The sequence below is a fragment of the Halichoerus grypus genome, chromosome X (assembly GCF_964656455.1).
Source record: "Halichoerus grypus chromosome X, mHalGry1.hap1.1, whole genome shotgun sequence".
NCBI classification, from domain to species: domain Eukaryota; kingdom Metazoa; phylum Chordata; class Mammalia; order Carnivora; family Phocidae; genus Halichoerus; species Halichoerus grypus.
In genome coordinates, this window is record NC_135727.1 from 22,793,028 (window position 1) to 22,802,546 (window position 9,519).

Below are 9,519 nucleotides of genomic sequence, written 5' to 3' on the forward strand. Positions count from 1 at the left end.
GGTAGATAAGTAAGGACTAAGTATAACTCTCATGGAACAATCCCATTTTGGAACAGCTTGTTCAAAGGCATTATCTATGTGTAAACCCATGAAATATGTTATTGATACATGCACTATTTGTCCCAGTTGGGAATCTCCAACTTTAACGAGGATCCTATCCTCCCCATCTGCCCTTTAAGCCCTCCTAATCCATGTTCTGAGCAGCCTGGTTCTCCTGCCTTTACATATGCTGACTCTTATTTGACAATCCAAATAACTTTCCTCTGGGCACTATCTCCATCCACCCTTCATCTTATGCTTCAACTTCATAACACTGATAAATATAGTATCCTTTTCTCCCATATTAGTTGTTAATGGAGATAAACTTATGTCCTTATTTTAAGAATATCCCATTTTATAATTTTCATACATAATAATTCTCATCTATAAATAATATTTTCATAATACTTATAAATCAAAGGTGAGGTCAGTCCATGGTATCATCGGGTGGTGGATGAGGGAACATCTTTCTGTCTCTCATTTTGTCGTTTTTTAAAAAGGATTTTATTTATTTATTTGAAAGAAAAGGAGAGTCCGAGGGCAAGCACAGGGGGAGGAGCAGAGGGAGATGATCAAGCAGACTCTGTGCTGAGCATGAAGCCTGACACAGGGCTCCATCTCATAACCCTTAGATCATGACCTGAACTGAAATCAAGATTCAGATGCTTAACTGCTTAACTGACTGAGCCACCCAGGTGACCCTCATTTTATTCTTGATAACAAAGGTGCTTTGTGCCCCTGCCATAGTGTGAGCTGACTGATTATAGTAGAAGAAGAAGACTCCTATAGGTTCCCTACTAAGCTGATTTGAGTTCTGTTCCTCAACCATTGCTTCCAATGATGAAGAAAGGGAAATGGTAAGAGGCTCTATGTGCAATTCCTTGTCATATCATTGTGAGACTTAAACTGTTTGTTGATTATATTGTTAGGTCACAGGTGAGAATCTTGGTATGAACAAAATAGTTGTCTGAAAATAAACTTTATAGTCAAGCTATATTATTAGAAAGATATCTGAAATTATTAACATGATCCCTACAGAAGGAGAGAAGATGCCAAAATGAAAGAAAGTCCTATTTTCTACTTGCAAGGAATGCTGGTTACATGCAAAACAACGGAATATTTGAGGGCATAATTTATTGGAAATGTAAATATATCAACATTATAGTCTCAATGCTATTGATGCATACTTATTGCACATCTGTTTTATGCTTACTTTAACTGCATGTTGCTCCCTGGTACATTATTATTTTACTGTTTATACATAGATAACAGCCTGTGTTTGTAGCATATCAATCCATTTGCTTTTCATATTTTTGGAGTTGCATTGTGTCACAATATCTTATCAGATCAACAGTTAATATTTATTAACTTGGATCTTCACATTGCAACCATTTATACAGATTCTGCAGAAGGTTACTTTCTCTTTATATATGGGAAAATAAAAAGATTTTCTAAGAAAATGAATACAGTAACATAGAAAGTGATTATTTATACTGCTTAGTAAAGTGTTTCTTTGGAAATTTTTTGAAGTACTTATTTTCAATCAAAACTTTGTGTACCTCTCATAATGAATTTTTATCTGCACATTAAAGGGAGTTTCCTAGGAAATATCTATGCGATATTGCTATAGGCTCATCTATGTTATTGTGTTTATTTGAAATAATAGTGTTCCATTTCCCTCAAAATATTTTGTTAATGCACATTGACCATTCAAGTTTATTTTACTGTAGTGAGCTACATTGTAAAGAATAATTGATCAGGAGTCAGATAGCCTGTATTGTAGTCATAGTTGTGACTATTAACAACTACATGACTTTAGGCAAGTCATGTAACATCACTAGTACTTTGTTTTCTATTTTGAAGGAATGAGGAAGTCCTCCTTTGACTCTAAAATGCAATGACTCTGTAAAAGTTACTTGACTTAATCAAGATTTGTGTGTATATAATATTTTATATATAGCAAATATATTAACATATTAAACAAAACCCTTCTCTGAGTACTTGTTCCACTGTTAAATGTCCATTAGCTGATTGGATTAGAGATGGACACCTGGCCCAAGGTATCCAATATTCTATCACTCTCTTTCTCCCTCTCCTTTCCCCTCCTCTCCCCTCCTCTCCTTTCCCTTCCCACATTTCATTTCCTTCATATATATATATATAACTTGGACCTGAGGCAAGGGGACAAAAAAGCCACTTAGAGATTAGAGAGCTACAACTCAAAGTCACTGGCTCTTGTTTAATCTCAGTTTTGTTCCTAATTACTCTCAGAGTAAAATTATCTCTTTAGCCTACTTAAGTAATCTTAATTAATATTCTGATATTCTTTTTCAAAACAGTAAAATTTTGGTACCCAAGATAATGAGAACTTTCCCTTAGAATTTAGAATTGAAGCACTGAGAGAATAAAACAATTAAGCAAAGCATGCTTAAAGAAAAAGATCATATGAAATTTTGGCCAGAGTCAACTCCAGAACAAGTCTAATTACCATAGTGAGGCTGGAAATATGGAAAATTAGAGATCCATGAGTAAAAAGAGAAAATAAGTCTGTGAAGAAAAATAGGAGAATGAAGCATATGCACAGATAGAAATAGAGATGAGGGAACATATGAATCATGAGAGATAAGAAAAGTAGTTTCAGTTCCTGATCTTCCAGTTTCATTCCCACCTGGCCAAATAGTATTTTGGTTCAATCCTTGGATGTCCATAAGATTCCCTGTTATATCCATACAATAAACTATCTTGACTCATTCTACTCTTACAAGAAGATTATAAAATTACTCACCAATTAACTTTTATTTAATGTTATGTGTTAGTAATATACTAAATGCTATGGGAGAATCAAACTAAAAATGAAGTTTAAGACATGGTCCTTTTAAACAGAATCTTGGAGATGGTTTTGGAGATGAAAAAACACACTTAAAAAGAGTGAATGAGGGGGGAGGAGCAAGATGGCAGAGGAGTGGGAGACCTAAATTTTGTCTGGTCCCAGGAATTCAGCTATATAGGGATCAAACCATTTGAACTCAACAGGAGATTGAAGAAAAGAATAGCAGCAACTCTCTGAACAGAAAAGAGACCACTTTTTGGATGGTAGGACATATGGAGAAGTGAATCTGAGGCGATATTCAGGAAGATAGATGGCGGGGGGAGGGAGCCTCCATCAGCCGATACTGGCAAGTGATAGAGCAGCAGAGCACAAAATCGGAACTTTTAGAAGTCGGCTCTGCTGAGGGACGTTGCTCCAGTGGCTAAGTGGGGGGTGGAACCCTCACTGGGACAGTGTGGTCTCAGGATCCTCAGGGTCACAGAAAGACTGAGGGTGCCTGAGTGAGGCAGAGCTCCCAGGTATCAGAGCAGGGAAGCCGGCTGCAAAGACAGAGCCAGGAAGTGGGCTCTCAGCTCAGGGTTGCCATAAACCATGATCCACAGCAGAGTCAGGCCACTGCTTTTCCAGCAGAGACCCAACAAGTGGCAGATCCAGGGAGACTCCCCTTCCTCCCCCTTGAGGAGCTGCACGGGAGTGCACCACAGGAATCTGCTGGGTTTGGAGACTCCACATGGGGTCATGTGCCAGAGATAGAAATGCTCAGTCACAGACCAGGTGGACACGGAGTGCAGCCAGAGACCAGGGAGATGGGAGTGATTGACTGCTTTAATCTGGGGGCTCACTGAGGAGTGGGGCCCTGAGTTCTCAGTTCCACCAGGGGAGAGATTGGAAGGCCACCATTTTCACTCTCATCCTCCAAAGCTGTACGGAAAGCTTGCAGGGAACAAAAGCTCCCAAGAGCAAACCTGAGCAGATTACTTAGTCCGGCAAGTGTGGGGCAATTCCTCCTCAGGCAAAGACATTTGAGAAACACTGCAACAGGCACCTCCCCCAGAAGATCAGCAAGAACAGCCAGCCAAGACCAAGTTTACCGCTCAATGAGAATGGCAGAACGCCAGCACTAAGAGAATACAGCACATAGAATTCATGGCTTTTTCCCCTTCTTTTTTTTTTTCCCTTTTTCAACCACAATCTTATCAATCCCTTTTTTCCTTTTTTTTCTTTTTCTTAAATTTTCTTATGTTATGTTAGTCACCATACAATACATCATTGGTTTTTGATGTGGTGATCCACGATCCATTGTTTTCGTATAACACCCAGTGCTCCATGCAGTACGTGCCCTCCTTAATACCCATCACCAGGCTAACCAATCCCCCCTCCCCCCTCCCCTCTAAAACCCTGTTTGTTTCTCAGAGTCCATACTCTCTCATGGTTCAACTCTCCCTCCAGTTTCCCCCCCCCATTTTCCCCTTCCTTCTCCTAATGTCCTCCATGCTATTCCTTATGTTCCACAAATAAGTGAAACCATATGATAATTGACTTTCTCTGCTTGACTTATTTCACTTAACATAATCTCCTCCAGTCCCATCCATGTTGATGTAAAAGTTGGGTATTCATCCTTTCTGATGACTGAGTAATATTCCATTGTATATATGTACCACATCTTCTTTATCCATTCATCTGTTGAAGGGCATCTCGGCTCTATCCACAGTTTGGCTATTGCAGACATTGCTGCTATGAATATTGGGGTGCATATGGTTCCTTAAAATTTAAAAATAGAGCTACCCTATGACCCAGAAATTGCACTACTGGGTATTTACCCCAAAGACACAGATGTAATGAAAAGAAGGGCCATATGCACCTCAATCCCTTTTTAAAAAATCTTTTTTAATTTTCATTTTTAGAGTCATATTCTATCCCTTCATAGTAGTTAACCTTATTTTTGGTATATATATATAAGTTGTTCTCTCTTTAAAATTGTGAGATACAGTTTATTCTAAAAGACCAAAATATACCCTAAATCTCTAGTGTATGGCTTTGTCCTAGTCTCCTGCCTGATCACATTCTCTCCCTTGTTTTTTTTTTTTAATTTCTCTTCTTTCTTTTTTCAACCAACTTCTTACCTTATCAATTCCTTTTATAAAATCTTTTATAATTTTCATCTCTACAGTCATATTCCATCCCTTCCTCGTATCTACCCTTATTTTTGTACATATATAAGCTTTTCTTTCTTTAAAATTTTGGGAGACAGTTTCTTCTAACAGACCAAAATACACCCAAAATCTAGTATGTGGCACTGATCTATGCACCAGCCTGATCATATTTGATCATATTCTTTTTTATTTATCTTTTTCTTTTTCTTTTTTTCTTTTTCTTTTTTCTTTCTTTCCCTTTCTTTTCCCCCGGTTTCAGGATTCTTCTGATTTGTTTAGTGTATATTTTTCTGGGGTTGTTGTTACCCTGTTAGCATTTTGTTCTCTCATTCATCTATTCTCCTCTGGACAAAATGACAAGACAGAAAAAAAATCACCTCAAAAAAAAGAATAAGAGGCAGAACTGACTGCCAGGGACCTAATCAATATGGACATTAGTAAGATGTCAGAACTAGAGTTCAGAATAATGGTTATAAAGATACTAGCTGGGCTTGAAAAAAAGCTTGGAAGATATTAGAGAAACCCTTTCTGGAGAAATAAAAGAACTAAAATCTAACCAAGTTGAAATCAAAAAGGCTATTAATGAGGTGCAATCAAAAATGGAGGTTCTGATTTCTAGGATAAATGAGGCAGAAGAGAGAATTAGTGATATAGAAGACCAACTGATGGAAAATAAAGAAGCTGAGAAAAAGAGAGATAAACAACTACTGGATCACGAGGGCAGAATTTGAGAGAAAAGCAATACCATAAGACTAAACAATATTAGAATAATTGCGATCCCAGAAGAAGAAAGAGAGAGAGGGGCAGAAGGTATATGGGAGCAAATTATAGCAGAGAACTTCCCTAACTTGGGGAAGGAAACAGGCATCAAAATCCAGGAGGCACAGAGAACCCCCCTCAAAATCAATAAAAATAGTTCAACACCCCAACATCTAATAGTAAAACGTAGGAGTCTCAGAGACAAAGAGAAAATCCTGAAAGCAGCTCAGGATAAGAGATCTATAACCTACAATGGTAGAAACATTAGACTGGCAACAGACCTATCTACAGAGACCTGGCAGGCCAGAAAGGACTGGCATGATATATTCAGAGCACTAAACGAGAAAAATATGCAGCCAAGAATACTATATCCAGCTAGGCTGTCATTGAAAATAGAAGGAGAGATAAAAAGCTTCCAGGACAAACAAAAACTAAAGGAATTTGCAAACACGAAACCAGCCCTACAAGAAATCTTGAAAGGGGTCCTCTAAGGAAAGAGAGAGCCTAAAAGCAACATAGACCAGAAAGGAACAGAGACAATATACAGTAACAGTCACCTTACAGGCAATACAATTGCACTAAATTCATATCTTTTAATAGTTACCCTGAATATAAGTGGGCTAAGTGCCCCAATCAAAAGACACAGGCTATCAGCTTGGATAAAAAAACAAGACCCATCGATATGCTGTCTGCAAGAGACTCATTTTAGACTCAAAGACACCTCCAGATTGAAAGTGAGGGGGTGGAAAACCATGTACCATGCTAATGGACACCAAAAGAAAGCTGGAGTGGCAATCCTTATATCACACAAATTAGATTTTAAACCAAAGACTATAATAGGAGATGAGGAAGGACACTATATCCTACTTAAAGGGTCTATCCAACAAGAAGATCTAACAATTGTAAATATTTATGCCCCTAACATGGGAGCAGCCAAGTATATAAGCCAATTAATAACAAAATCAAAGAAACATATCGACAACAATACAATAATAGTAGGGGCCTTTAACACCCACCTCACTGAAATGGATAGATCATCTAAGCAAAAGATCAAAAGGAAATAAATACTTTAAATGACACACTGGACCAGATGGACTTCACAGATATATTCAGAACATTCCATCCCAAAGCAACAGAATACACATTCTTCTCTAGTGTCCATGGAACATTCTCCAGAATAGATCACATCCTAGGTCACAAATCAGGTCTCAACTGGTACCAAAACATTGGGATCATTCCCTGCATATTTTCAGACCACAATGCTTTGAAACTAGAACTCAATCACAAGAGGAAAGTCAGAAAGAACTCAAATACATGGAGGCTAAAGAGCATCCTACTAAAGAATGAATGGGTCAACCAGGAAATTAAAGAAGAATTAAAAAAATTCACAGAAACAAATGAAAATGAAAACACAACTGTTCAAAATCTTTAGGATTCAGCAAAGGTGGTCCTAAGAGGAAAGTATATAGCAATACAAGCCTTTCTCAAGAAACAAGAAAGGTCTCAAATACACAACCTAACCCTACACCTAAAGAAGCTGGAGAAAGAACAATGAATAAAGCCTAAGCACAGCAGGAGAAGAGAAATAATAAAGATCAGAGCAAAAATCAATGGAATAGAAACCAAAAGAACAGTAGAAGATATCAACAACACTATGAGGTGGTTCTTTGAAAGAATGAATAAGATTGATAAACCCCTGGCCAGACTTATCAAAAAGAAAAGAGAAAAGACCCAAATAAATAAAATCATGAATGAAAGAGGAGAGATCACAACTAACACCAAAGAAATACAAACAATTATAAGAACATATTATGAGCAACTATATGGCAGCAAATTAGATAATCTATAAGAAATGGATGCATTGCTAGAGATGTATCAACTACCAAAACTGAGCCAGGAAGAAATAGAAAACCTGAACAGACCTATAACCACTAAGGAATTTGAAGCAGTCATCAAAAATCTCCCAACAAACAAGAGCCCAGGGCCAGATGGCTTCCCAGGGGAATTCGACCAAACATTTAAAAAAGAATTAATACCTATTCTTCTGAAACTTTTCCAAAAAATAGAAATGGAAGGAAAACTTCCAAACTCGTTTTATAAAGCCACCATTACCTTGATCCCAAAACCAGACAAAGACCCCATCAAAAAGAATTACAGACCAATATCCCTGATGAACATGGATGCAAAAATTCTCACCAAAGTACTAGCCAATAGGATAGAACAGTACATTAAAAGGATTATTCTCCACGACCAAGTGGGATTTATCCCTGGGCTGCAAGTTTGGTTCAACATCCACAAATCAATCAGTATGATACAATACATTAATAAAAGAAAGAACAAGAACCATATGATCCTCTCAATAGATGCAGAAAAAGCATTTGACAAAGTACAGCATCCTTTCTTGATCAAAACTCTTCAGAGTATAGGGATAGAGTGCACATACCTCAATATCATAAAAACCATCTGTGAAAAACCCACAGCGAATATCATTCTCAAATGGGAAAAAGTGAGAGTTTTTCCTACAAGGTCAGGAACATGGCAGGGATGTTCACTATCACCACTGCTATTAAACATAGTGCTAGAAGTCCTAACCACAGCAATCAGACAACAAAAAGAAATAAAGGGCATCCAAATCAGCAAAGAAATCAAGCTCTCACTCTTTGCAGGTGATATGATACTTTATGTGGAAAACCCAAAAGACTCCACCCCAAAACTGCTAGAACTCATACAGGAATTCAGTAAAGTGGCAGGATTTAAAATCAATGCACAGAAATCAGTGGCATTCCTATACACCAACAACAAGACAGAAGAAAGAGAAAATAAGGAGCCGATCCCATTTACAATTGCACCCAAAACCATAAGATACCTAGGCATAAATCTAACCAAAGAGGCAAAGAATCTGTACTCAGAAAACTATAGAATACTCATGAAAGAAATTGACGAAGACACAAAGAAATGGAAAAACATTCCTTGCTCATGGATTGGAAGAAAAAATATTGTGAAGATGTCAGTGCTACCTAGAGCAATCTACACATTTAATGCAATCCGTATCAAAATACCATCCACTTTTTTCAAAGAAATGGAATAAATAATCCCAAAATTTGTATGGAACCAGAAAAGACTTCGAATAGCCAGAGGAATGTTGAAAAAGAAAAGTAAAGCTGGTGGCATCACAATTCCATACTTCAAGTTCTATTAGAAAGCTGTAATCGTTAAGAGAGTATGGTACTGGCACAAAAACAGACACATAGATCAATGGAACAGAATAGAGAGCCCAGAAATGGACCCTCAATTCTATGGTCAACTAATCTTTGACAAAGGAAAGAATGTCCAATGGAAAAAAGACAGTCTCTTCAACAAATGTTTCTGGGAAAATTGGACAGCCATATGCAGAAGAAGGAAACTGGACCATTTCCTTACACCACACACAAAAATAGACTCAAAATGGTTTAAAGACCTCAATGTGAGACAGGAGTCCCATCAAAATCCTAAAGGAGAACACTGGCAGCAACCTCTTCGACCTCAGCTGCAGCAACTTCTTCCTAGAAACATCACCAAAAGCAAGGGAAACAAGGGCAAAAAAGAACTATTGGGACTTCATCAAGATAAAAAGCTTTTGCACAGCAAAAGAAACAGTCAACAAAACCAAAAGACAACTGACAGAATGGGAGAAGATATTTGCAAATGACATATCAGATAAAGGGCTAGTATCCAAAATCTATAAAGAACTTATCAAAC